This window comes from Hylaeus volcanicus, chromosome 5 (genome assembly GCF_026283585.1).
Source record: "Hylaeus volcanicus isolate JK05 chromosome 5, UHH_iyHylVolc1.0_haploid, whole genome shotgun sequence".
Classification (NCBI taxonomy): Eukaryota; Metazoa; Arthropoda; class Insecta; order Hymenoptera; family Colletidae; genus Hylaeus; species Hylaeus volcanicus.
The window spans coordinates 22973971-23001420 of record NC_071980.1 but is presented as its reverse complement, the minus strand read 5'-3'; the positions used below and the strand labels follow the sequence as shown (position 1 = coordinate 23001420).

At 34.8% G+C, this 27450-nt stretch overlaps 1 protein-coding gene across 3 annotated transcripts in view; it reads right to left on the bottom strand.

Annotated features, from left to right (window-relative positions):
- LOC128876089 (1-phosphatidylinositol 4,5-bisphosphate phosphodiesterase epsilon-1-like) overlaps nt 1-26836 on the bottom strand; it is a 126032-nt gene extending 99196 nt beyond the window's left edge. Inside the window, exons 1-2 of one of the 3 annotated variants that reach the window (XM_054122173.1) lie at nt 24770-26836; nt 6614-6659 (exon numbers count right to left, since the gene is read on the bottom strand). The gene's annotated coding sequence lies outside the window, so the exon portion shown is untranslated. Of the gene's footprint in view, nt 1-6613; nt 6660-24268 lie in introns of all 3 variants that reach the window. The other 2 variants (XM_054122172.1, XM_054122171.1) reach the window with 2 other exon arrangements.
- Nucleotides 26837-27450: the final 614 nt, after the last annotated feature.

Below are 27450 nucleotides of genomic sequence, written 5' to 3'. Positions count from 1 at the left end.
GTCGCATGGTGACGGTCGTCCTCTTAGATCACACCGGATGAAGTTGGGTTTATATGAGAGTCTGAATTAGACCCCAGAGTTCAAGTTCCGGATGGAAACTCGATTGACTCGATTATAGATGTTTGAACAATACTCGGCTTATAGAAATACGAGAGTCGGTACAGGACTTGGAAGAAGAAAACTTGGTTGGTAGGCGTTACAGCGTCGTAACAATACTGACTGTCTTCCTACAAACTGTTTAAGACGTAGTTTCGAAGCGAGTGTGGCTGAATTGAACGCGGGGAAACTTGCAAAAATATTTTGTCACATAATTAGTGGAGGAATAGTTGCCAGGGGAAGGGCGAAGAATGAAAGAAAATGGAGGTGAGCGGTGTGAAAATAACGTTAGTGGAATTTTGATGCAGAATCATTTAGTCTACTGCTCCTAAGCTTTGACAAATCTTGTATTTAGAATATTTCGTATATTTGGCACGTTTGGAGTATTTAAAACATTAATAATGTTTAGGATATCTAATATCGTAGAAGTGACTGAAATACCAAGGTTGTCCAAAAATGTATATTACGAGTCAGTGACCGAATTAACGAAACCAACCCTTCAAGAGAGTTATCTTCGTTAAATGAAGAAACAAGGAGTACCGTTAAATGTAAACCACAGGGATTTTGTAATGATGCTCACCCGTATTTCACCCGGGCAAGTTTCTGGTAAATTATCCTGAGAGAGAACTTCATAAACAGGTTTCTCCGCCGGCTTTAATTTTTCTTTGCATTTCAAAGCCTTCATTCGCCCGTTTTCCAATATACTCGCCACACTCTCTTTGCGTAACAATGATATCCAACCCGGGGTTCTGCTATTTTTACGAATTTCAAGGAAATCCGTCAGGTTCATACACGCTTCCAAGACCTCGTAAGCAAAGACAGATGAATCGATTTTTTGGAAGCCCTGGAGTATAGCACCTCATTAAAATGTTAACTGCCATAGTTTTTTCGCAATGCTTAAAATTATTTATGTTTTAACCTACATTAATTGATCCAATATTTATTAAAATAATTTTCTTGCGTGTACGTGATTTGAAGAACAGAACAATTATTTATTGATATTTGTTATTCCAGATTGTAATAGATAGTATTGTAATAAATAATATGATGTAACAATTTTATAGTGCAGAATATAGATTAGACTAGATTGATAAAAATGATCCTAGAAAAAAAAATCTACTAGTTAATACAATACTAGTTTTAACAAGTTCCCGAAAGTTTCACCAGAGACCACACCTTGGAGGCATCATCGGATTTTGTCATAGCGTTTTTGACGTGGCGTACTCACATTCTCGAGGCGCTTATCGACGAATATCAAGAACTGTAAGAAGATAACTTGTCTGAAAATGGTTGCTGACGGTCCCACGAAACCTTTTACTATGGCTTAACAGGTACCGCGAGGTAGACGTAAGAGGTTGACAGGGTTGAGTGTACCCCAATCCCGCCCAAGCCTAGCTTGACAGGGTGCCTAGTCTCCAGACTGTTGAGCCGACTGATTAGGTTGGACTATCATGGTGGTAAATGGTGGACATATATCGCGAGTTAGAGTTTCGCACTGTACATAGATAATAGAAGTGTTAAAACCTGCCTCAAGGGCGCGTGGCTAGATTAACGCTATTAGTATGGTTCTGCTTTGTATCATCCTCTGTTATTCGTTCTTGTAGTAGTAAAGAGAAAACTTTTTAACATGCGAATTTATAGAAATTCAATTAAAACGTATGTTATTCTTGATCAAATATCTATTTATAGATATTTTGTATATTTTCGAATTTGTACACATCCTCATATACATTCCCATATTTTCAGTTGCCATAAATACATAAACTCCCGTTCACAGATTTCAATTTTTCTTTCCTTGTTTTAAAACTCTTCTTAAAACAAAAGGTTCGAATCATTAAAAATTCCTCTTCAAACCTTTTGCACAATGTTTACAAACTGAAAGTACAGGTCCGAAAATAGGTCACGTTGTTTACACCAATGAGGAATAAATTAGATCCACGTACAAGCTTATTACTAATAAATAGGACAAACACACTCGAGACCAAAACCTATTTCACACTAGTAAATATTTCAGGCGTTCCAAGCTGTAAAGCTTCATTTTTTATTTCATGAATTATACACTTCGACTTTTGTGAACCCATGGTACAATATATTAAAATAAAAATCACAAACTGGCTTGCGTGATTTATCCTTCCTTTGGTCAACTCTAATACACTTATCACATATTTAAAAATAATAATAATTATAGAGTGAAAAACTCATATCTACATTTAAAAGTGCCCGCGAAATATAAAATTTACCCTTTGTAATAACCTCGAAACAATCACAGATGATTGCAAGTCACCCATTATACCTTGTATATGATTTTTTACACTTTCATCTGAATGGTTCTCGACATTCAGCGCCAGGTCGCGCGATCCATGCTGGTTTGCCAGGGGGGAGACTCTGAAACTCGAGTCCAATCAAATGTTTACAAAGCAAGCAACTTCTGGAGCTTCTTAAAGTGTCTGTCCCCAGACGTGGCTTGCTTGTCATTCTACTCCGAAGACGCGATGGCTGCTGGCAAGAAGCATAGATGAAATGTTACCTAAGATTCTATGTTTCGGTGCAAACAGCGGAAGTGTGTCGTTGTTTGTGTTTGCTTTCTATCCAGCGGGACCAAATGAACCGATGACAGACATTTCGATAGACAGAATTTCGTTCCGCTTCTATTTTACGCTATTAACATCTTTTACGGAGGGTGGGCTGAAAGGAACGCAGAGAGCATGCGTCGCTCCTGGGGGTAGCCGTTTTATATTGTGCACCAAGTTACTTTACCTCTTCCTGAGAATTTAGAAGTGGTAACACAGCCCGTTAGAGCTTGGAGAGCTGTTAGAACTTGACATCTTTCTCTTCCCCGATGCTTCAGCCATTTCTTTTGCATCAAGGGTGCGAAAGGATTTCCCTGTGCCAAAAACAACCCGCAGACGACAATTTGGACCACTTAAGCAGTCTAGTGCCAAATCTAACACTCTTGTATACGCCACTCGTCACGATTCTTTGCATATGTACATAGACTGCGTGTACCGTTGTGTGGTGATATTGCTGTATACATTGTTTTACGTTGTTTTATATTCTGTTCACTTGTAGGTTGTGTGATGTTGTTTTATCTTTTGTTATGCTGTGTTATATGTATATTAGGGGGACCGAAAAGTAATCAAAATTTTATCAACATTTTAAATATATCTTAAATACTAATCAACAAAGTAATTTCCATAATTTTCTAGAACTTTTTGCCAGCGTAAAAGCAGTTGTTCGATTCCCTTTACAAAAGTCCTTCGATTTCTCATTGACAAACCTTTCCAAGTGGAAGATATTTTTATTACTTTTCGGTCCCCCTAATATATGGAATATATAACAGCAAAACACACGTAACAATGACGCAATACAACACAACATAATACAACATGTACAGGCAAATTGTGTCTGCGAATAGGCACTTTAAAAAGCTCTAGTGTCGTCTGGTTGTTTGAGTGAACTCGAGTTGTTGAATCTTCCTGTAGACAATGAAACCTTCTGCTAGTGAGGATACTAAAGATCTAATCAGACTCAAATGTAAGAAGTCACGTACGATGCGTGAAAGCTTGTTTACCTTGTAGTATTTGTTTCGTTAACTTTTCTATTTTCAGTACAGTTTTGTATATGAATACGTGAAACTGTTACTTCACGAGTAGTATCATTAAACGTTTAAAGATAGATATGTTGAATTTTGTTCACGAAAACTTATTTTTATAATTATCGTTCAATTTAATCTTCATTCATCCAAGTAACTACATAGATCTACTTTTAGAATTAAATTCTTTTTTCTTTTAATTGTATGAAACTATTTAGATTTAAAGAAAAATTTGCAACGATTAAAAGCGTTTGCCTTAAAAATAGGTTTAAAGTGAAGAAAGGAAAATTGAAATCCGATCACCCATTTAGAAGTTACAGGCTGGTAATGGATTTTGGACGCCATTCGCCGATATGGCGCCCCAAAGTGCATTCCATCCTACAACGCTTAAAAAGACTAATTATCTATAAATAACACGCGTGCAAAGTTACGTGCTTTTACCTATAAAATGCGCAACTCTGATGTAATCATTCATAATATAAAGCAAAATTATTGCACGTTGTTCATATTCTGCTAACTTGTATAACACCACATACCAGTTTTGGCGAAGTGGAATCCAATTTTTATTATTTATTAACGCTTTAGGTATCGGCGTTAGAAAAGATTTATTAAAAACACAAATAATTATAATGCAGTATAATATTCATGAAAGACATTACAGTTAGTAGCGTAATAAAGAACAATGAAATTAAAAATCTTACAAGTAGTAAATAAAGCGTTAAAATCTCTTTTTAAATTAAAGACTCTACAAAATTTCTACAAAAATACAAATAATTAAATAATTCATGAAGACGAAGCATAATATTCGTAAAAAAATATTACACTACACACAAAGGAATCATCGCTCAACCCTCATACTCCTTAATCTTCGACTGTTCTTTCTTCGTCTCTCCAGTGACTATCTCGTCACCCGAAACTACATTCTAGAATGTCGCGATACATTCAATTTCTCTTCAATTTAATTTTTGGGCACGTTATTTTCCGTCTGTATAGAATCGCCATATCTCCGTTCGTTCGTTTTCGCGTGTTTCTGACGAGGTTTTATTTCCAACCGATAGACACGCACAAATCAATTAATTTAAACAGGCACGGACGGCCGAGTGTACATTTAGTAACAACTGACCGAGCAAACGAGATTGCCACAAAATAGAAAAAAAAATGCTCCGTTCGATTTGCAATCGTTCTGAAAAAAAATATTTAAACAAATTTCGAGAATGACGGAGGATAAGTAACAAGTTAATAGCGGGTGTTCCACTGTTGTTTCATTAAAATTGTTCAGATGGAGAAGCGCAGAAAAATATCAAATGTTGTTATGCAAACGCTCGTTTTATCGACCAACTGAATTTCGTGCTGTTTATTTGTTTACGTTCCACGCACTTCCTCTGTTGCAGACAATACCTCACTTTCTCGTTGTTTTGCGTTTATCTACATTCTTTTCCTCACCTATATCATTCATTTTTAAATTAATAGTTAATACGTTTAAATAGGCCAGATTTTATATTCTATAGCTGACGATAATGTTCCAACACCAAAATATGAAATGCAATCCCTCACAATTCGTCATCCAGCTTCAAATTTAACCGTCGATCGAAGATATTTCATATTCATTGCAATATTCAGTTTTCTCTCACGCAATTATTTTTCCATTTGCACCGGAAATATTGAATTTGAACTCGTCGTTATAAATTACGTATTTTTAAAGGTTGGAATCCTCTTTTATATATTTTTCAGCAAAATTCGCAACTGTTCCCTTTTATTTTATGAATTCTTCATACTGTTTGTTTCAAGCATTTATATCGTGACAGTCGCGTTTAATTAATATTCTCCAACTAATCGAGATATGTACCTTTCTATTTAAATATTTCCCAGGATAGATATTGACTTTCAAACTAAGTAGTTAACAAAAGTTAACTTGGAAGTATTGACCTAATAAGAACGAATTTTAATTTATTCGAGAGTCTATCAACATCCGGATTCAACTCACTGTTTAATTTCTCATTTGGTTCATTTACATAAAACTATCGTATCGTATGCAAGTCATTTTATATTTCGGATCAAACAGTATTTGCTACTTCAAAGCGGTGAAGCACGCATATATAATTTATTATGCTTTAATTCCTGTTATAATGATCTTCATGAGCATATCATCAACGAATAGCAGAGTTTTTCCGATGAAAACGAGCCCGAAAATGACCTAATTCGGTAAATACGTATAAAATTTTGTATATGTATATACCTTCATACCTTTGTGAGATAATCCTCAATACGCTGACAGAATTTTCCCGCTGAAAACACGTCCAAGCACGACCTCGTCAACATTCCTCATATTTATTTTTCATTAAAAGTGTTTTTACGATAGTACTACCAATGAATTAGGGAAGTTTTTTTCAGCAAAAATCAATTCAGAGACAACTTGGTACGGAATACCTTCAATTATACGATACCACAAAGTGATGCCACGCGCGTATACGATTGTTTATATTTACATTCCATTATAAATACCTTCATGAGAGAATTTATTAATGGATCGACGAGGTTCTTCCGACGGAAATAAATCCAATCACGACCTCTGAATACTGTACAATAAGAAATTTTTGCAAAAGAATAATCAGAAGATTTACAAGAAACTAATTAAAAGTTCTGTCACTGATTTGTTTTTTTAAATATTTATAAGAATTACTCTTTTTCGTGGAGAATGATTTTTAAGTCCAATCAAAATTGCTGGTTTTTTAATCAAAATTAAACAGGAACAATGGCGAGTAGTGCGTTATCTTCTAGGTGAAAGTCCTATTAGCAAAATTCCGATGTCGCTAAGCTATTTGTATTCGGTTTGCGCTTCGAAGGTTCGCGACTTATTGTTAGTCGAAACACGAACGCTCCATTCTAATGCGCTTTAATGTGTCTAACAAGTTGTAAGGTACGTACCTCTATGTTCTTGCTCTGCAGACGTCTCGGGTAAACGTCATGTTACCTGTGAACAACGAAAATAATACCATTATTAGTGTTTGTAATGATTATTTATACATTGTATATTGTAATGTATTATTACGTATTGTTTATGACGAAAGAAAAGAAAAAATGAAGGCCTTAGGATTTCCATCGTAACACAAAAGTATTTGTTCATGCATCTGATACAATTAATTATTATTTACTCAAGGAACGTATAAGGCACCTTTGTACTAACATATACCAACACAAATTAAAATAAATTTACATGTATACAAAGTATATTTACATATTAAGGGGTTCTCAAATGAGGCTTCAAGATTTTATTTTTTAATCAAACAGAAATTGTATGAAATATTATATATACGATTTTCTATACATAATTTTATATGTACAAAGCAACAAAATGCTTTTCAGCTTATCAACCAAAGCTTACTCACAAACCGCGTACATTTTCTCAAAATGCTTACTCGCACAAGATTAAAAATGCTGTACCTTGCAAGAACAGCAGGAGTTGTTCAAAATAGTTTATTAAGCTTCCTAGGACGTCGATTAAGGTGGTTAAGCTGCCTGAGAAACTGGTTAAGCACCCTGAAGAGCTTATTAAGCTGCCCACGGACCTGATTAACCTATCTCGGGTAGCTTTAATAGCAGACACATAGTAGTGCCTAAATATCCTGCATTTAACTTGGATATCCCCACATATTGTTTTAGGAGACAGATTGAGTACACTGCTAGCCACTCTCGTATTACACCATGCGATTCCTTCTACTAATCGTAATTGTTCTGTGCCTACACTTAACCGACTACTATCACAACCAAGGCCTTTCTTTCCCTGCCATTAGCTAACAATACGTCATTATTGATTGCTAATCCTTAAACTGCGTATGTAAATATTTTTCTTTATGCAAGTATTGTTTTGTATGCTAATACTTGCTTTACATGAAGTTGCACAAACTATGCATTTATACGCCGAATACAGTATGGTTAATCTTTTACGTCATGAGAAAATAAAAAATTGAAATTTAAAACATACCTTAAATTATTCTCAAAGTTAAAAAGGATTAACTAAATTTTTCTTTGTAAATAAAAAATAACGGAAAACACTTAATATTTGGTCCTTCTTCTTAATCCCTATTAAATGTAACTAAATTTAAATTTAACTTAGCCTTCGATTTAACCATTCCTGGTTCAGAATGTTATCCCAAGGGTAGGTTTCTCATTCCTCTACATTTCCAAAGAGATACTTGATAAAAATCTCAAGAATGAACTATTGAAATTCTTTGAAACTGCGAATTTCGATAAGGTCCCATCCATCGACGGTGGACGTAAGCGGAAATAGTTGGTTCCGATTAAAGCAGAGGTCGCATTAGATCCCTGAAATTTAATATCCCTGGGGAATTTTACGTCTCAGAATCATTAATCTCAGTTCGTACTCATGTAACACATCAAATCAGTAAAACGCCCAGGAAATCCTTTGGTACAATCTTTAAAGAGTTAGCTTGTTTAAACACCCTCAGAAATAACCCATTTTTGTGAATTTATTTCTCGGAAATTATGAAACTTCTAGGAAATCTCTTGAAATGTATTTATTACACAAGTCTTAAAGTATATAAAAATATTTTTTCAAGAGTTTCAATTCTTTGAAAAATAGTCGAGAACAAAAAGTATCATTTATTGTCATAAAAATGTAGATTCCACAGTTTTTGGTATTTCGTAAAATCGATACGCATTCCCATTCGTAATGTAAAAATAAAGTCTCTCTCAGAATTTGATTTTAAACAAAGTTGAATAAAGCGTTTACAATTACAAGAAATTTATTTGAAAACGCCAATCCTATTATTTAATTGAGGCTTTCCATAGAGGGTACAAGTAATACTCATGAATTTTTAATTAGAACTAACAGCATTTTCTTCTATAAGTTTAAAGCACCGTTTGAACACACCCAAAATTCGATTTTGTTCAAGTTTTAAAGTGGGCTAACCCCTTAAGGAATTATTTTGCAGACACGGTATCTATCCCACCGAAGACGTGCTTGACCCTGCGGAAAATCTTTAAAATTCGATTCAGCTAACCTCGATGTTCGCCCGCTGCACTCGAGTGGTTTATGTGCTTACATCGTGTAAGTACCTACAGTCAGAATATATGTACGCGGATATTAGGTTCGAACGACGGAGAGGTACAATTAAATGGGGACTAAACGACGTACTAACATCGAAAGAACAGAGAAAACCTTGCTGGAGGAATTCGATCTCCATTAGCTGCCGTATTTTTAAGTTGCTGCATATAAAACGTCGATTATATAAATGAAACTTTAATTAAACTTAGTATTTCTGAAACATCACACATATAATCTAAAAAAATTACCATACGATTCTTGACGCTTCTTCCAACAATTAATTAATTTTAACTATGTATTTATTTATTTGCTACTACTGTGTGATGATATTATTTATACTATAACATTATACAATTATAATACCGTAAGAATCGTTCATTGTAATATTAACTGAGCATACATCACATAAGTAATACAATATTATAAAATCATTCATATTGTCGAAGACTCGGACAGTATTCGTTTTTCGTCTTCCATTCGATAACTAATCAGTGCATTGTATAATACTCCAATAAAGTCTGTAACACCGTCTTGGCACATTTCATTTTGCACCACTTCACATCTACACACGTGTGCACAAGTCATTTCACGGGACAAGTCAACCTGTCATTCTCATGGAGATACTTACAAAAAGATTAAACTGTAGTTTGAAACATTAAGGACAAGTTGGAGCTTTGGCCAGCTTTCCGTAACAAGATGCTCCCAGAGTCATGTTAGCCCATCAAGCAGTTACTTGTCGGGGTTGCCTCTGCTGCAAACTTTGTCCACGTACACGTTTGGAGGAAATTCAATTGAACTAACTACCAATGAAATGTTGGAAAAGAAATGTCGCGAAATTCGCCCGTGAGAAAACTGCGCGCGTAACTTCCTGGCAATCCTAACTTTACGTACCTCTGTTCGCCTGGCGTCGATACAATTTTTAACGGACTTTGCTCTTTATGCGATAACCTCATCTCAACTAAACATGCTCTAGTTTTCAGTTAAACTTTTATTTTAAGGAGTAAGCGTTATGCCAAAGTTTCTACGATATTAATCCTTTGATTTGTTGAAGCGCGAGGTATTGAGAAAGTATGTTTTTATGGCGATTGCCAAACAGCTGATTGATCACACTGTTGTTATTTTTTTTAAATTGTATATGTTATTTAAAATTTGTTGGAGAGAAGTACTAATAAGAATAGAAAATGTACCAAGTAATAATAACTTCCTTTTCTAATAGAGAATCCTATTTAAAATGTTGAAGCAACATTAAGTGATAAAATGAAATCTTAATGTATATAAACAACTTTTATATAAATATCTAAATATATGTAGAATAAAATTCATGAGAATTCACTCATTGTACCATTCGCATTAATTGTACTAATTGTACATTAATTTAATACTAAACCACATAGATCTCTATTTTTCTCCATAAATATATTTTCATTAAAATTGTTATATACGTCTGTTGTCTCAAATACCAAGGGAGCTACAATTATTTAAAGATTCTCATCTACTTATAAGCAATCGCAGAGCATAAAAAGAAATTCCATCTTGACAGATGATTTGACTTGTTCTCGTCTGAAAACATCCCTTATCAAACGTAATCTCTAATTCTATCTTAAATGAAAGTGAACTCGCGTAGTATTATTTAAGCGTGGAGAGAGTAGACATATCAGGTAAACGTGAATTGGCTCTCGGCCAGTTCTGGAAGCTAGTCTTTCAGAACCTCTTTACTCTCGCGATAGACGTTGTGTAGATCTCTGGATGCGTGCCATTTCATTATTTTCACAATGCTGTCATCGGTATCACGGGATCCATCAACTTTTGTTTCTTTGCCGCTTAAAACGAAAACATGAATATTATGTTTACATGTTGCTTCGGGACTTCGAGAACTCGATACGTCAGAGCCGAAAGCGTCGAGTCAGCATTGACATTAAAGATTTTTTCGTAAGCATCCTCGTATTCCAAAATTCAAAACTTGGTTCTTTTTAGAAATTTATAAGCTAAATTATAATCGTAATGTAATATAAGTAGTACGAGAATGACGGAATAAATAATGCGCGTATAATCAAATGAATAACATAAATATAATATTATTGTCTATATATAATCTACTTCATTTGTGCACCTTTCTTATATTCCCAATAACTCTGTGCAAATACATTCACATACTTGCGTATTTGAATATTTTTACCCTCAGAACGTTTCATAAAATTACGCTGAACAATTTTCATCTCCATTATTGTCTTCGAATATGTTTTTTTTGCAACGGCAACAATAATGAGCTCGAAAGAAAGAAGAAATTGTTTTTAATTCGAGATGCATTTAAGTTAATTTAAACGGAGATGTTGAACATTAATTACCGAATCTACGGAGTGCAGAGATAGGAAGTAAGACCTTCCACATCATCAAATATCCACGAGTTTAAAGATTCAGCGGAACGTTACTTGGCTTTCGCCTGCTAAGTATTAACGTTTACCGTGAATTAATATGTATGTGGAAGAAGTATCGAAGAAAGGGCTTCTACTCAACCGTTTTGAAAGTTAAATATTAACAACTTTTAAGTGAAACATCACGTTCAAAGAATTTCAAAGGTATACAAAGTCTGGAATTTTTTAAATATAGCTTTCCCTAATATTTGTCCAAGTAAAGTTCATTTCGATTCATTGAAGTTTCAGTTCAGATATTACTGCAATAGTACTATAACAAAAATCCTCTAGGCTTTTATTTATTGGAACAATCTAATACTTAATGTACAATTTATTCTGTGGATCCTACAGAGCAAATGAAAATATCTTTATTCCATTCGCAAGAAAATCTAAAGGCTTTAAATCATGGGAACGCGCAAGCTGTGCAATTGATCCTCCTGTGCCAATCCATCGATCGCAGCAATTATTACTAGAAACGAGTAGATTGAAAAACGGATCATTCTCGTACCTTCGCTAGTATCTCATTCCAATTGGAAGGCTCGATATTAATAAAACTCGACCAGTGTACTTAACATTGTACTTGCACTATCGTTTCATTCCAATCCTACGATTGGTCCACCTGTGCAAATTCATCGATTGTGGTACTTATTGCTGGGAATGTTCAGGTAACGATGGGTAATTTTTCTACTTGCATCACCGGTCTAAAGTTTATACCACTTGCCGATTTGTATCGATATCGAGTCTTCGGATAATGTTACTGTTAATTCAGAGTTAATCCTACAAGTAGCTATCGATAACGATTACAGCACACTATATTTTAAAGGATTTCAGTATTTGTTTACCTCAATAGTAACCTCTTCAGATTACAAGTCCAATTATCGAAATAAACCTGTACTTTATGACCATGTATGGATGACAAGGATTTTCACTAGGAAAACAAATAAATTAATTTCAAAGGTGAGAATGTTAATGAAAGCAAATCTGGGTAGAACTGGTACATTTGAAACGGGTTGTAAAAATAAGTACTATTGCAAATGGTAAACTATATAATGTCTAATTGCACAGAAACAATATTTTAGTCTCACAGACATTTTCACAATTGTTAATCTTGGCAGTTAAGGTGTTAAATTTCTGATGGTTCCATTTCGTACTAGAAATGTGTATAAAATAGACATTATCTATATTGTAACAATTCCTAAGAATTAGTGGTATCTCTGAAAATCTAATAGAACGCTCACTACAAAGAAAAATATTCCAATATCAAAGTAATAATAAACGTTTTTTTAGAAAAAGTTTCAGTGCAGCATTTACAGGTATTGGAAGTCCGCGGAACGAACAGAGGTTACATGCATTTAAAATAACGTTTCCCAGAATGAGGGGCGCAATCCCTAGGGGATGTTACACAATCCCGGAGAACGGGGGAGGATTATGCGTCGAATGCATATAATGTTTCAATCCAGAATCTTCGTACTGTAACTGTAACGATAATGAGAATCAGAAACATACATATAAATATTGGTGTAACAACATCAATCGAAATATATAGTTTATAATTTTTTAAATCATCTATTCTTTTCCCTTTAACACCTCGCCCCTCCCGCTCTATCCCATTACCCCTCAGAGAACATGAACGTTGATGAAATTTGAAAATTATGAAATAATTATCACTTGGTAATCTGGGAAGAAGATTAGTTTCCCCAAAAGACGTCGGATATCGAATCGATCCACTGTTGGTTAGATGTCGGCCATGAGAAGTGACGGGTTAGCCGTGATGGCGAATATCTACAGTTTCATTTCCTGTTGCACAAAATTTATTCCAGACCATTCGAATGCAAACATTGCATTTCCTGACATGGTTGTTTGGATAGGTTGAATGATTTAATAAGTATTGGAATAATTGTGGCATTCGAACAAAGATTTTAACAGCTTTCAGATTGATCCCACGAATTAAACATATAGAAATCGTAATATATGTTACGGTATCAGCTTAATAATTAATCTTAATAAATACCGAGCATAAAAGGGGGTACTCGTTTTCTTCTGGTTTAAAAAAAATAGATTTCTTGAGGCCGTTAAAAAATTTCTAGCAAATTATATTTAAGGTTACATTGGCTCAGACTACCAGGTGACTTCTAGACAAATTCAGCAGAACAGTTGACAATTTTAGAGAATCTTCTATACAGAATGTATAAATAAATGTACTACAATTCAAAATTTTATGTCAAGTATTTTGGCTGCAAACAAATCATGAAAGTTCCCTCGAAACTGGTCCAAAGAAAAAGAGTATCCTCTTTAATTTTACTTAAAAAATGGACCTTTTAAGAAATCCAGAGTGGTCCCTGATTCGTTGGTCATTCGCTGCGTTTTAAATCATTTCTTTCCCCAGTTCCAAAACGTTTCTCAAAATTCCATGCGTAAATGTCCTCTCGTATTCCATTTCGAATTCAACGCGAAACATTTACACGGTGCACTGTTCCTGTACTTTTTGGAATCCACCGAGAAAATTCAGAATGCCATTGAATCATTGATGACCTTGCTCTCCACTATCCCTCTGTTCCGTCTCCATTGTCGCATTACGTGAAGAATAATATTCCCTGTTTCCCAGTCACTCCAATACGTAACAATCCAAAATGGAATATATTATAGTATATTTGATGAAAGTTTCCTCTATGCTCTTTCGAGTGATATACATCTCTGTGCCTCCTATAACCTTTTCAAGTAATCGACTACTCCGTGGACACCCATGATGTACTTCTTCTGCGCTAAGAACTCGAGATATCTTCTAGTAGTGAAGTGTTAAGGAATATTTACACTATTCGCTAAATGAAAATCATCTTTAAATAAAAATAAATTTTATGAAACTATGTTTCCTGTAAAATTCTATCTATTTACAGAATCTGAGAGATGGTTACAACAACCCACGTACAATTTTGCAAAAAATATGAAGGCTCAGAAGAAACTTTAATTAATCTCGATGTAGGTTACAAAGAGCCTTGAGGATTTTATTTTTTAATAAAACGCAAATGGCACAATGATATATACCCGATGTTTTCATTTTAAACGAAAGTCTACATTAATAAAATTATACGTGATATAAATTATTGTTTAAAAGTGATAAAAGGTCATGCCTGTAATTTATATAATTCTCTACTATCTTATATTTTAATGTGGAGCAAAGTATAGCATTTACCTAGAGCTTTCAACTGTTTTTAAAATGACGGTTATCAAAAAGTGTCTCGATAATTAGAACGTGAATAAATAAAATTTCAAAACAACATTTCAACTAAACCGTATCTCTTATCCTCATATAATATGTTAGTTTATATTCACTGAAAAAAGGTGTAATTTACTATTGCAAAACAAAATCTCAAAGCACTCCTCAGGACGCACATCATAATTGAAATTGTACGATCGGTCTGACGTAGCATTCAACCCCTAAATAAATTAAAAAGCTATGAGCGAGTGACTGTTACGCGTCTCACAGAGATTCGTCGTTTATTACCAAAATTAATCCATCCGATCAGGCGCCTGGTTAATACGGTACGCGTCGAATAATCTTGGGAATTGCTCATTCGTCCAGGAGAAAGGAAAGTTTAATTTACATGGGTAATTACATAACTTAATATTTCGTTACGTTCGCCACGTATACTAGGTGCGAAGCTGCCACACGAGATATTCCGTATTCGTCTCTCGTTTCAAGTTACGATGGAGCAACATAGAATATTTATGGTGTTCCGAGTCGCTGGCAGGCTTCGTCGTTTGCCAGAGGGACATGGGGTTCTATGAATATTTAGAAAATTAAATCAGTCAACTTCGCCGTCCCCTTTCATTCGTTGGCTACGCCTACGCTTCCAAACTCGCGAGTAAGCATAATTTCTTTGAAATAGATCTCCAAAGGCATGAAATTACCCTCTTTGCGACGGGCTACCGTTTCCAATGATTCTCCCTTTTTCTTCGAGCGCCTCAAAGAGTTTTACGCGGTCAAATCATTGGCTTCTTTTCGAATTTCCTTACAGGTCGTAGACTTAAGAATGCTCTGATAAAACTTGGCTCGAGGAGTTATGGGAGTTTGAAAGATAGTCTGCGGTGGCAAAGAGTAAAGATCAAGAGCTTTAAAGCAGTTTTTCTCGAATACTTCTCGTCTTAACGTTTTTACTCTTATAGAAAATATTTACGTGCAAGAGGTATTTTAACATCTCACACTGTTATTATTAATATAAAAAAAAGTTGGAGATTTTCCTTCTTTTTCGTATAAAAATTACAGAATTTTATGAATTTTTAGATTTATTCCAGCTAATAATAATCAATCTTATGCTCGATTAAATCTCGTTAATATTTTTGTTCCAGATATTATGTAATACTGGCAATCATTTCTATCAAACAAAATTATTATTCTCAGATGCACCTCTTTCAAAAATGTTTTCTAAAAATATACAAATTGCATTATCGCAAGATAATTTCTAGGCATTCCTCTATAGTTGGTAAAAGAGCGAGACAAAATTTTAAACAATCGATCGAGTGGTTTTTTCTTCATAAATTCCTTGACACCCCTCGTTTTAGAACATCCACGAGTAAATCCCCCTTTATTGCGTCGAGTGCCGAGCAAGTTTTGCTTGTCTTTCCATCCACGCCAAACACCGCAAAGATGTTTTAGGGTTATCCTCAAAATTTGCTTAAATTATTATGAAAACGATAGAACGATTCGATCCCACGATTGTTTACTAACTATTTTGCAGCATTTCTAATGATCCTGCCCTTATTTATAAGATTGCAAGTACCTCAACTTATAAACTACAAATTCATATTCGGGAGTCTGGAGCATTTTTTATGATTTATTTCATGAAAATTATAATCAAATGTTAATATTGAGCATTTCATGTTACACGTTAAAAATATCGAGAGAGTTTTGGTTCAATTATTTCAAGCAATGTTGTGTTCATGTAAAATAATATTATATTATATTAAACATGGCATTTGGACTTACGAGATGACATAACATGGAAGTATGATTTAGATACGCAAGATCTAACCAATGTATTATGTAACATCGTAAGGGAGGGATAATCCTTAAAGTCTGACGAAACAATTTGAAGTGTCTTAGGGTTCTGTCAGCTTAAGGTTGATACTTAGATAAGCTCAAGAATACCTAAATCACGAAACTTAGGAATCTGATATATATCCAAGTAGATAATAACAATAAATCTACCAATAAGTTTTTGTTATTGTTCAATTACCTACATGTTATACCATTTAAAAGATAAGACATACTTTCATCTAGGTTTCGATTATTTTTCCTATATCTATGAAAACATGAACTTGCATATACATCCATAGCCTAATTATCACAATTACTTATGTATCGATTTATGCTGTTCCTGTTATGCCAGTCACGCGGAACATCAGTTGATGTCTGTATTATAAGACTACGTTATGCTAATTAAGTTTGTGAATCGATACATAAATGAATAAATAAACAAGCAATACTTATGAAAGTGGTATGCACTGGTCATACCTAAGAGAAGAAAAGGGAGTAAAAAATACAGCGAAACGTACAACCCTAATATAACCTGAATAAAGCAGAGAGGTAGAAATTTACGATAGAAAGCAGACGAACAGCAGAACATGACAGGTTAAATCGTGGAGTACATACTTGAAAACTGAGCAACAATTCGAATAATAAAAGCAAGACGTGAATAAGGTCCAACGTGATGGATGCGGAATCCGTTTATTTTATTGCAATTGTAGGGGAATTGATGTTATATTTACACAATGAAAATACGGTGCCGAAACGGAATCTTATTGTGTATTTTCAAAAATATTCAAAGACAAGAAAGTGGTTGCATCTTAGTATCTATAACTTTAAATATTCTTATTTAACAGTTTTAAATATAATAATTTTATATTTTAATTATTTTGTTACATTTATAAATTTCAATCGTCAAGAGTAAAAACATATTTTGGAAGAAATGAAAATTTGTTGGTAAATTTTTATTTTTTTAGTTCAAAGTTTATAAACTGAATGTGACAGAACTTCCACCATGACGTTTTGTTAAGTTTGAACTAATCATTAATATTATCAATGTCTGTGTCTATTTGAGGAATGAAATGTCATCGAAAAGTGAATATTAACGAAATACTAGTTTCGATAATGGCCACACGTAGTTCATCACAGAGTAAAGTAAAAAAGGATCTATAACGGACTTCGTTATAAGCTTTAAACAAAAGAATCTGTTCTACTTTGATGTTCAAAAAATAATTCTACCTATATCCAACGTTAGAGAGGACTGAACGATTTTAATACAGAAAAATCAGTTAACTACAGAACTGTTATACACACATGAAAAACGTGGAAATCCACGAAGAATTGGTCGAGTACTAAAAATAATATGGTTATAATGGGCGTTCCGTTTGAAAAAAGCCGTTAATGAGGCAAATAGAAGAAAAAAATTAAATTATATAAAAGAGTTCACATTAAAAGAGGAAAATGGTTGACTGACGTAATCGTCCTCTGCGAGAGCAAATACAATGTCTTTGGCTCCTATAATACAGACATCTAATGAAAAATTATAGAGAATAAGAGAGTCAGTAGAAATGAATAAATGTGTCAAAGCACACCAAAGTATTTTTAATTATTTTGTTACGTTTATAAATTTCAATCACCAAGAGGATACAGTAATTGCATTATTAATTTAAAGAATATTAATACTACTATTGGTTTTGTAAAAATACATTTTGCAACGGATCAAAACATCCAATTCACCCCTTTTAAAGTATCGAGTAGAGTATCGACATTTCCTAGAATGGTATTAATAAAATAATTTGTTTATCAGTTCCTATTTTGAACACATCAGAAGGAAAGTCACCTCTGCGAATCGACAATTATATTAACTATTCCATTGGATAAGGAAAGCTCAGTAATTTCTCGATAATATGTATCTAAAAAATTGTTTAACGAAACTGATAAATAATTTACCAAGCCAAACTAAATAATTTTGTTTTGTTACCGAAATAAAATGAGATTGAATTTCGAAAATGCTTTTTATTCAATTGTCTCTTTGTACGTGGCCCCCAAATGGTATTCTACCTTACATGTACGTCACGACGGTATAATGCTCCACTGCATATTAGCACTGATAAACTCGTTTTCGTCCTCGATTCAGTTATCCCGACATTAGATGGTCGGCGTAATGCCATAGACAGGCTGTCAACAAAATGTCCTACAAGCGGAAAATAAGGAGGGTGAGTGGCACACATGTGTGTGCGCGCGGCCGTGGTTTTATGTAGTTACCACTCCACGTTTAAACGCCTACACAGCAGTGTGAGTATAATTTTGCGATACGAAGCTTTTACTAACTTTGAAGAATCAGGTCAAAGTTAATATTTCAACCTTGATCGATCAGTTGCACTTTGCCGATTTCAAATATTTAAACGAAAATATATAATTAAAGGACGAAACCACATTACGAGTCCATGTATCAAGCGTTTCTTCGGATAATGTTTTTTTTACAAACAAAGAATTTATGTTATGTTTCTGTACCTTTGAAAATAGATTAAGCAAGTTTCAAAGTACATTTGGTAATTCCTCCACTTCATCTCACACGGAATACTTTGAAATATCGCGTTTTCTTTTTTCATTATTTTTTGACATCAATGTTTGAAGTATCAAGCATCGTACGCCGTTATTTTCTGTAATGAATACCAACAGGAAAAACTATTCTGCGTTCCTCCACAATATTAGATCAGAACTTTTTCAGTGATATTGCACGAAATATTAAAGACTGCCTGCGGTTTTAACCGGATGACATGTGACTGTAGAACTGCGAGCACAGTATTGGATATCAGTTTTGTTCAACGTTGAATCGGATAACAGGCAACTATGGAGTGGCCAGTCCGTTTCACCGATCTCACTCTATTAGATTTTTAACAATGGTATCAAGTAAAAATGTTGTTTAACGCGAAAAATCTAAATCAAATCGTTAGTCCAAGTGTATACGTGAAAACTCATTTCTAGTGAATAATAAGATTTAATAAATATTATAAATATTAAAATTAATTGTTTGGAAGGAAAATGGTGAAAATGAAAAGAATCTAAAGATTGAAAAGTGAATTTAACATGTATATAATATAATCTTGGTGCAATTATTGTAACAGGTAACAGACAGCCAATTAACTACATCAAGTATTAGGTGGACTGGAAAGTTGTGTCGTCTCTTTTACATTAAATTCAAACAAATTTTTTATAAATTTCTATTTCTAATTGTTAATTGTATAATCGCTCCCGTTATCAACAGCGTTTTGCCATCTAGTGTGCGAATTGTCAATGCCAGATTGATAAAAATCAATGAGCTTATGAATGATAAACAAGTATTTAAAATTGCAAAAACGACATTATTTTCCGGTTCACCTAATATTATATAATCAACTTGTAGTTTCATCACTTATCACCTCTACACCACTTTGACATTGCAACTGTTGCGTAATTGTTAGTCAGCATTTTAACGGGAAGCAAACATTTCTTATAGTAAATAATTGTATGTTCTTATTCTTATTTCCAATAGACATTGCCGATACCATTTCTGATTGATCGAGAACTAAATTATTAGCATCAATGAAAAATTAGAAAACATTTTATTACCTATTCAAAAATAAATAATAAAACGATATCGCATTTGATAAAAATTCAGTTTTTAACAAATTCTCACTAGGTTTGAATAAAAATTGTTATAAATCGCACCGACACAAATAAGATCACCTTTTTGTACAAACGTTTTGATTTATCAAAATACTGCCACTTATGATTTTACGCAATATTTATTCAAACCTTGTGATATTTCATAAAAAATCAAACCATTCTCATTTTCAACGTACTTCCGTCTCTATTAATTAAAAAAATCTTTAACTCAATAAGTCGTTAGTCGTTGTGAAACAGTTGTAAATTGCCGATAGCATTAATGGCGTGATTTGTTAATCGACGTATTGGTTTTAAATAACCAACACAGCTATTATCAATGAGCTACAAAATGAATTTCTGTGCGTCCAGATATCGGCAGTTTTAATTAATTCGTTTTCTTGTGGCTCCCCGCTACGCACGAGTTAACAAAGTTGAAAAAAAGTTTGGCGTTTGACTGACAGTGAGGCTATTACCATATTATGAAAAAAAAAGATTTTTTTCTTCTAACCTCTTTAGAGTAATTTAGCTAACTTTGAGCAAATAATATTCTATGCGGATACGTTGAAAAAAAGATATCGAACCCGCAGGCGAAATTTTCGCTTCCGGGTATTTTAAATAATTTTCCAACGTAATAAATACTGCTCGACCGCTTGCAAACGAGCTCGACCGATTTTTAATAAATCTGTGGCATGAAAGGAAATTTGTAAATCCGCATTTATCGTATTACAAACGAAGCTAATCAGCCTCCGTGCCGTTAAAATACTGTTCCCTCGTCGAAATGTACTCAAAATTAATTTAATTAATTAAGCGCAGGAACATTGATTATAGGAATAAAAGATACTCAGAAAAAAAGAATACCTTTTTACTCTTACGAACTGTCACGAATTTGAAATGAATTAAAATATCATCGGTCCCAAGTACTTTCTGAAAACGCCTCTAATTCACTAATACCTCTGTTTCGAATGGCTTTCTTGGTAAAAGTATTGCGTGTTACCAGCCCATAATTCCTTCCTTGGGGAAGTGTTATTAACGGAATTACAAACGTGTTCTCTATGCGTCCATGGATACAATGGTATGAAAATAAGGTCAAAGTAAGCTTTATTTTTAATTAAGAAGTAAACTGGTACTCTTAGTTAGACCGGAATGATCAAATTCGTTAAAGCGTTCAATTGTTTTTATGTGTATTATAAATTAAATTCGAAAAACGAATGTATGAATATGGCCACTTTAAAGGAATGTTTAAAAAGATTTTCTACATGAGTTTTTCCTTGTATTTAACAAAAAATTACTTCTGGTGCTTTAACATTATTTACTCTGCCTATAGTACTATTAACAATCACTTGATTTACTATAAATATAACTTTAACGTTATACAGAATTTCAAAAGCTATCGCAATATTATTTTTCTCGTTCTTACGTTAGCGTTATTTGTAAACTGCGGTAAGTTTCATGAAAAGGCAATATTTTCATTACGCTAACGTGATTTTAAGCGTGTTCAATTGCGAAACATGAGCCCCTTTATATGATAATTGCACTTCACGAGTTTTTACGAGCTTCCACATTCTGTAATTCATACTACATATTTTCGCGCCATTTAATAAAATATTTTATGGGAATTCATTATGCGTGTAAATTTGTTCAAGTGAAAGAAAACGGGATGGTGTCAGGCGAGCTAAAGCAGCTTAACGATTTTCGCACCGTGAAACGTTCGGTGATCACTAAAATAGATTCATAATTACAAGGACATGAGCAGTTGCCCTTGATAACATTACTACTATCCGTTGCTTAATGTATATTAAATATTAAAAGGATAATGTTAATGCCTAACATATCTAACTTTTCAACAGAATTTTCAATGTTTGCATTAAATAGTCTTCAAATTTTCGTGCTTACGTACTTTGAGTGGCTAGAATTAAATTACTATTAATTTAATTAATTTAAAAATCAGTTTTCCAATAAACTGTACCGAAAACGCTTATGAATTTTTAATTGAATTTAAATTGTTTCATATTTTTCAAATAAAACTTTTTATCCGTAGTTTATTAAACCAATGCGCAAACGTATTCACCGTTAACTGAAAGTAAATAAATTTTTCAATTAAACTGTATGTAAATACTCTTATTACTGCAGATTAAATCAACAGACAGAATCAATATAATTTGCAGTTTATTTGTTTAATACCACTATTAATTATTATTCCTTTTCCAAAATTTTATTTTTTAATCTACCATATATATCCACTTTCATCTAATTAAAGTAAATACACAAATTGTTTGTGACATCATGCGAGATTGATTACAGTTAAAACATTTCCTATACAATTTCCTACCAATTTGTAAATTAATTACAAATTATTTTATTATTTTTGTTTCTTTTTTTTAGAACAAGCACGAAAACCATGATCGAACTAAATACCGACAGTATCTTTAATTTCATTTGAAAGCAACGAGTAACCAATAAAAACGATGAAAATTGCTCCAAGAACTTCATTAGCATTTCATTGCTTCTCCGTTAATGGGTCATACGATTTAAGCGTTACGGCAAAAACGTATTTTCGCACTGACTGACTGTTACGGTTCATATTGTCAAGTACAGAATTGGACAATGGCAGAATGGACTCAAAGTTGGATAAAGAGATAGCTCATGCACAATGGCATCACAATAACGCGGAAATCGAATTCCTTCTATGTAGGCTTATACCACACTCGCAATGCCACAACTTATCTTTATCAGCTTATTTCTGAACAATTTTTCATAGAAGCTATAACCACCATATTCTTTACCTTTCATTCCTTTCAAAGCGCGCGCTAAACTCCTAATGCAATCATTTCAAAGGAGTTTCTGAGAATGATACACTTATTCGATTTTAAATACTCTATAAAATGTGAAAATTGTTCGTGACAAATTTGTGTAATCTGGGATAATCTGTATGCAAGGCAATGGAAATACCAAGAATATTCGATAATGAATTTAATCGAATTGAGAGCAATGATCATTTATGTAGTAATTCCGAATAAAAGAAACAAAACATCATTTCATGAAAGAAACAAGTATGAATAAATAAAAGAAACATTAATGATATTTTCCAACGAGGGAATATGTTGTTTGAATATGTTTAACATGTTGTCGCTAAAAAGTTATTAACTCTTAAAACAATTCTAAAATTGAATCCAACGTAATTTTCGTAGAAAGCTATTTTTCTCTCTTCGTTGATGTATTGAAGCAATTGGAATAATAAATGGAGATGTTGTATTAATGGATGAATTGTTTGTTCACGCGACCAGGTGACATTTCGACCTACTTCTTCGAAACACCCTTTAAGCTTTAATATACTTTAAGAAATAATTAAAGTAAAACTAAAGCTAGCTGTTCTATAGTACAATAATTCTCAATAAATACTATTCTCACCATCGCCAAATAAAAGGAGCATAACTTTTCAAACCATGTGCGTACAGAAATATGTACATTTTGTATTTTAATTTGTGTCTTATTATTAGTGTTGTATTGTTCTAGTCAAACAAAATTTTGTGTTTAAAACCACGTCATAGAAATAAACAATTCATTCGTTAATAGAAAATCTCAATTTAATATCATTCCTATTGCTCTCACGAATTAATGGGTAGGGGAAAATAATTTGTTGCTACAAACTCGAGTAACCCACTAATAGGGGATGTAAAGTTACGAGGCTGTTACAAGTGGTACAATACATATACCACTACTCGTTTGCACGATAGCTATAATTTCCTCGAGTCTATTAACATGATCTTACCCGGAGTAGATTGGTAAGAGGTAATAGATCCATCAAAGAAGTCAATATTGTTGCTGATAGAATCACTATGCTCTATCGTTGAATTATAACGTCGAGGCGTGGACAATCGGAAAATTTCTAATCTGTCTAATAAACACGGTCAAACATATTTTAGTTAGCAGATGTGGGTTGGAAATTTGTCCTTTCAGAAGTTTGTTCAGGTTCGTTAGATCAACTACTGTTTTCCTATCGGCCGAATTATCCTTCAAACGAAATTCTGGTCTACTGACAATCTTTTGCGGTGTAGATTGACGAGAGGCAATGGATCCATCAAAGAATTCAATATTATTGTTATGCCAATTCGCGAGGTTACATATCCTACCGACAGGATAACTATATTCTCAGAATTATAACGTCAAAGCACGAACATTGGAAAATTTCTAATAAACACGTTCAATCGTATATTCTTTAGCAAGAATCGTAATGCATGAACATGAATCATAAATTCGTCCTTTCAGAAGTTTGTTTAGGTCCATTAAATCCAACTACCTCCTATACGTTCTCCTATCAGCCAGATTATCCTTCAAAAGCAAATTACATTCGAAGGGCAATCCCCATCCCAGAGTACAGCAAAAAAAGAAAAGGTGCACGATACAACATATAGGCGGATCGCGAGATTGCATACCTGGTTCTGTCCCATCGGCGGCTCCGCGCTCCGAAATCAGTTTTGGTCTCTATTCCGGTGACTTTTCACGCAACGCGAGAATGTCAACTAATATTGCGCATTCGGCAAAGGTCCTAGCATTTGCTCGGACGGTGATTCACCCTCTATTATCACGGCGTCGGTGGCGAAACGAGTGCATTCAGTCCACCGATCTTGTTACTCCGTCGAAACGCTCGATACTCGAGATCCAACGAGAACCTGACAATCCCACGGCAATTACCGGCAATCATTCGTGGGCCAGGTCGATCCAGTCACGGCGTTATCCATCCAAATAGCGCGAGAGATCGCGTCGCGTTGCGTGAAAATCGAAAGTCACTCGATCGGAGGGGAGGCTCGTGGGAGTGGGCCATGCAAGTGGTGCGAGAATTTAAAGGGTAGAAAACGAAGATCCTTCGCGCAAGGCAGTGCAAGCAGGAACGAAACCACACCAACGATCACGCAAAACAACACTATTCTACTCACTCTTCGGGCCGTCGACACTTCGCGGACTCCTCCGTGTTGTTGTTTTTTTTTTGTTTTGTTTTCGTTATTCGCGATAAACACGGATCGCGAGACACGGTAGTTATGCGAAACGGAGCACGGTAGAAAATCGGGAATCCGGGGGTGGTATAAACGTTGGAAACGTTTGGTGACACCGTGAAAAAAAAAAGAGTACAGATATAGACGAACAGAGGCGGGTAAACAGAGAGAAAGAGAGAGTAGACGAGAGAGGGAAAGAACGAGAGAACTAGTAGAGTAAGCTGGCCAAGGTACGGCCAACGAGGAGTGAAAGCGACGTTCTCGGTGCAGACGCACTCGCGGGTCTAAACACGTAGTAAAAGCACGAAAAATCGACGTGCACGCGACGGCGGTCGCGACGATACTGCGCCCTATCGGACAGCTCTGCGCAAATATAATGTCACCCCTCTCCTCCGACCACACTGTTCTCCTCTCCGGTTCTGCCACCAGCGAATCGAACCCACCCCCCTTAGACCGACCGGTTTCTCTTCCTACCCTTTTATCTGCCATCCTCTTCCATCCCTTCGCGTTCCACAGGCCTTTCCCAACCCCTGCCCTCGTCGCGTTTCTTTTTTTTTTTACCCTACTCCCCTCCTCCTCTTTCCGCGGTGTTGGCTACTCTTGTCACGCTACCGCAGAAATCGCTACAGGGATCCCTTTTCTAAAACGGAGGGCAAAGGGGTGGAGGACTTTGCCGTGAGCTTCCGGTACACGCCGATGGGTATTTCCGTTCACGCTCGAAGGACTCAAGATGACGGAGAGAGAGAGGACTTCGAAGCTCGGCTAACCGTGCCAGTGCCGATCCCGGCGAGGTAATCGTACGTGCCGCCCCCGATCGCGGTTCGTGTGTACCGATTATATCCAACCACCGGCAAGATTTCTTCCCTGGACGCCGCCGCTATTTCCAGCCTCTTTGAGCCCCGTGTTACCTACGGACGCGCGGTTGTTCATCCTGGTTTATTGGATATTCCGCCGATACGCGTTGCGTACCATCGAGGGTTCACTTGTCATTATTGTGCCGAGCAACGGGTGAAGGACTGTAGCCAGGGCGAGGGATGAGTGGCACGCGGGTGGCTCGTACAGGTGAATTGTCGCGAAGGCATGATTATAATTAATGCTTTTAATTGTTAGGCGTATCGTTGAGATGTAAGGTGTTTTTTGGTAAGGGAAGATTTGGTACAATGGGGTGAATAGATTACTTCTGTGTCTTCGGGGTCCTGTCTTTATTCGTGCTTATTTTGCTTTATAACATTTTGAAATTTCGATTCAAAATATATTCAATTAAGGCGAAATCGAAAGACTATCTTCGTTATTATTAATGAAATAGCACTGTGTAAACATAGATCTAGGAATTTCGCATCCCTCTGTTCATACGTGTCGCTCCACAGTTCCTACAGAGAGACACTTAGACATCACTGACTGTATAATTAACTCCCCGTATTTCAGCTAAATATACAAAGTTTGCCAATATTGCCAATATTTCTAGAAAAGATCTTTTGATGAGATGTTTATACAGAGACACATAGAATCCAAATGATAGTTTCAACTAGACAGGATCACGTTTGTTTCTAAAAGATTTGAATTGTGGCTTCTAACCAGTAGAAATCACTGCTTCTTTCATCGCTAATATTTTGAACGAAGCCTATTGTTCGACGGTAAAAGTAACGCAAACTTTGAATATTGTTATTGAGCAGCAGTGTGAAATATTCAACGAACATTATCAGACAATAGTCGGGGAGAGAGGAACGCCACCACCTAAACAGTACAAACAAGACTCGATCGGATCGCAGAGAGAAGAATGTGCCTTAGAGGAATTTTTCAAAGAAACAGAAAGTTTATTGTATAGACTGGAATGGCAAAGTAACGCGACGCAGCTCTAGCTTTCCGAAAATATTTGTTACCATTTGTATGTAGCGTTTATCTCAAAGCTACTTATTTTCACGTTGGCGAAAAAGACAAGTAAAACAATTTCTTTGAGTGACTTGTTTCTGTACGTAGGCCTACACAAATATTACCCTCATAATTTTTATTTCAATAAAGGATCTAAAGGAACTAAATTTATTTTGGAAATTCTTTAAAGTACAGAGAGCTGAATTTTCCAACGGAAAATAAGCACATTCCACGATAACTAGGAAATTATTTATTTTAAAAGTACACGTCTATGGTATATTTCCATTAAATCATTTTATCGTTCTAGTAATTATCAAAAAAGTAGTTCACCACAGTATTTCATCACCAACTCGACTTCCTTTCTTATCAATAAGAACACCTGCAGAAATATACATTGATAATTGACAAATAAATGGAGGAAGCATTTCCTTATTCTGAATTAATGTTTCAAGACTGATAGCAGTTTATCTAATAGGCTTCTTGAGATCCAATTATACTTGACGTTCAAATTAAATCAATACTACAAGAAATGTCAACAATGCCACTTAATTAATACGAAACACCAACTGATTTTAATCTCTGCTCGATACCAAGCCAGAATGATTGGAAATTGACACGCATCGACATTAATGAGCATTCCTAGGGATTAATTCCGTTTGGTATTGCATGACTCTCGTGTATTCTGCGTATAACAAATGAAGCCTTACCAACAGCCGTACCGCTGTGAGACAAAACTAGTGAATACAAATGGTACA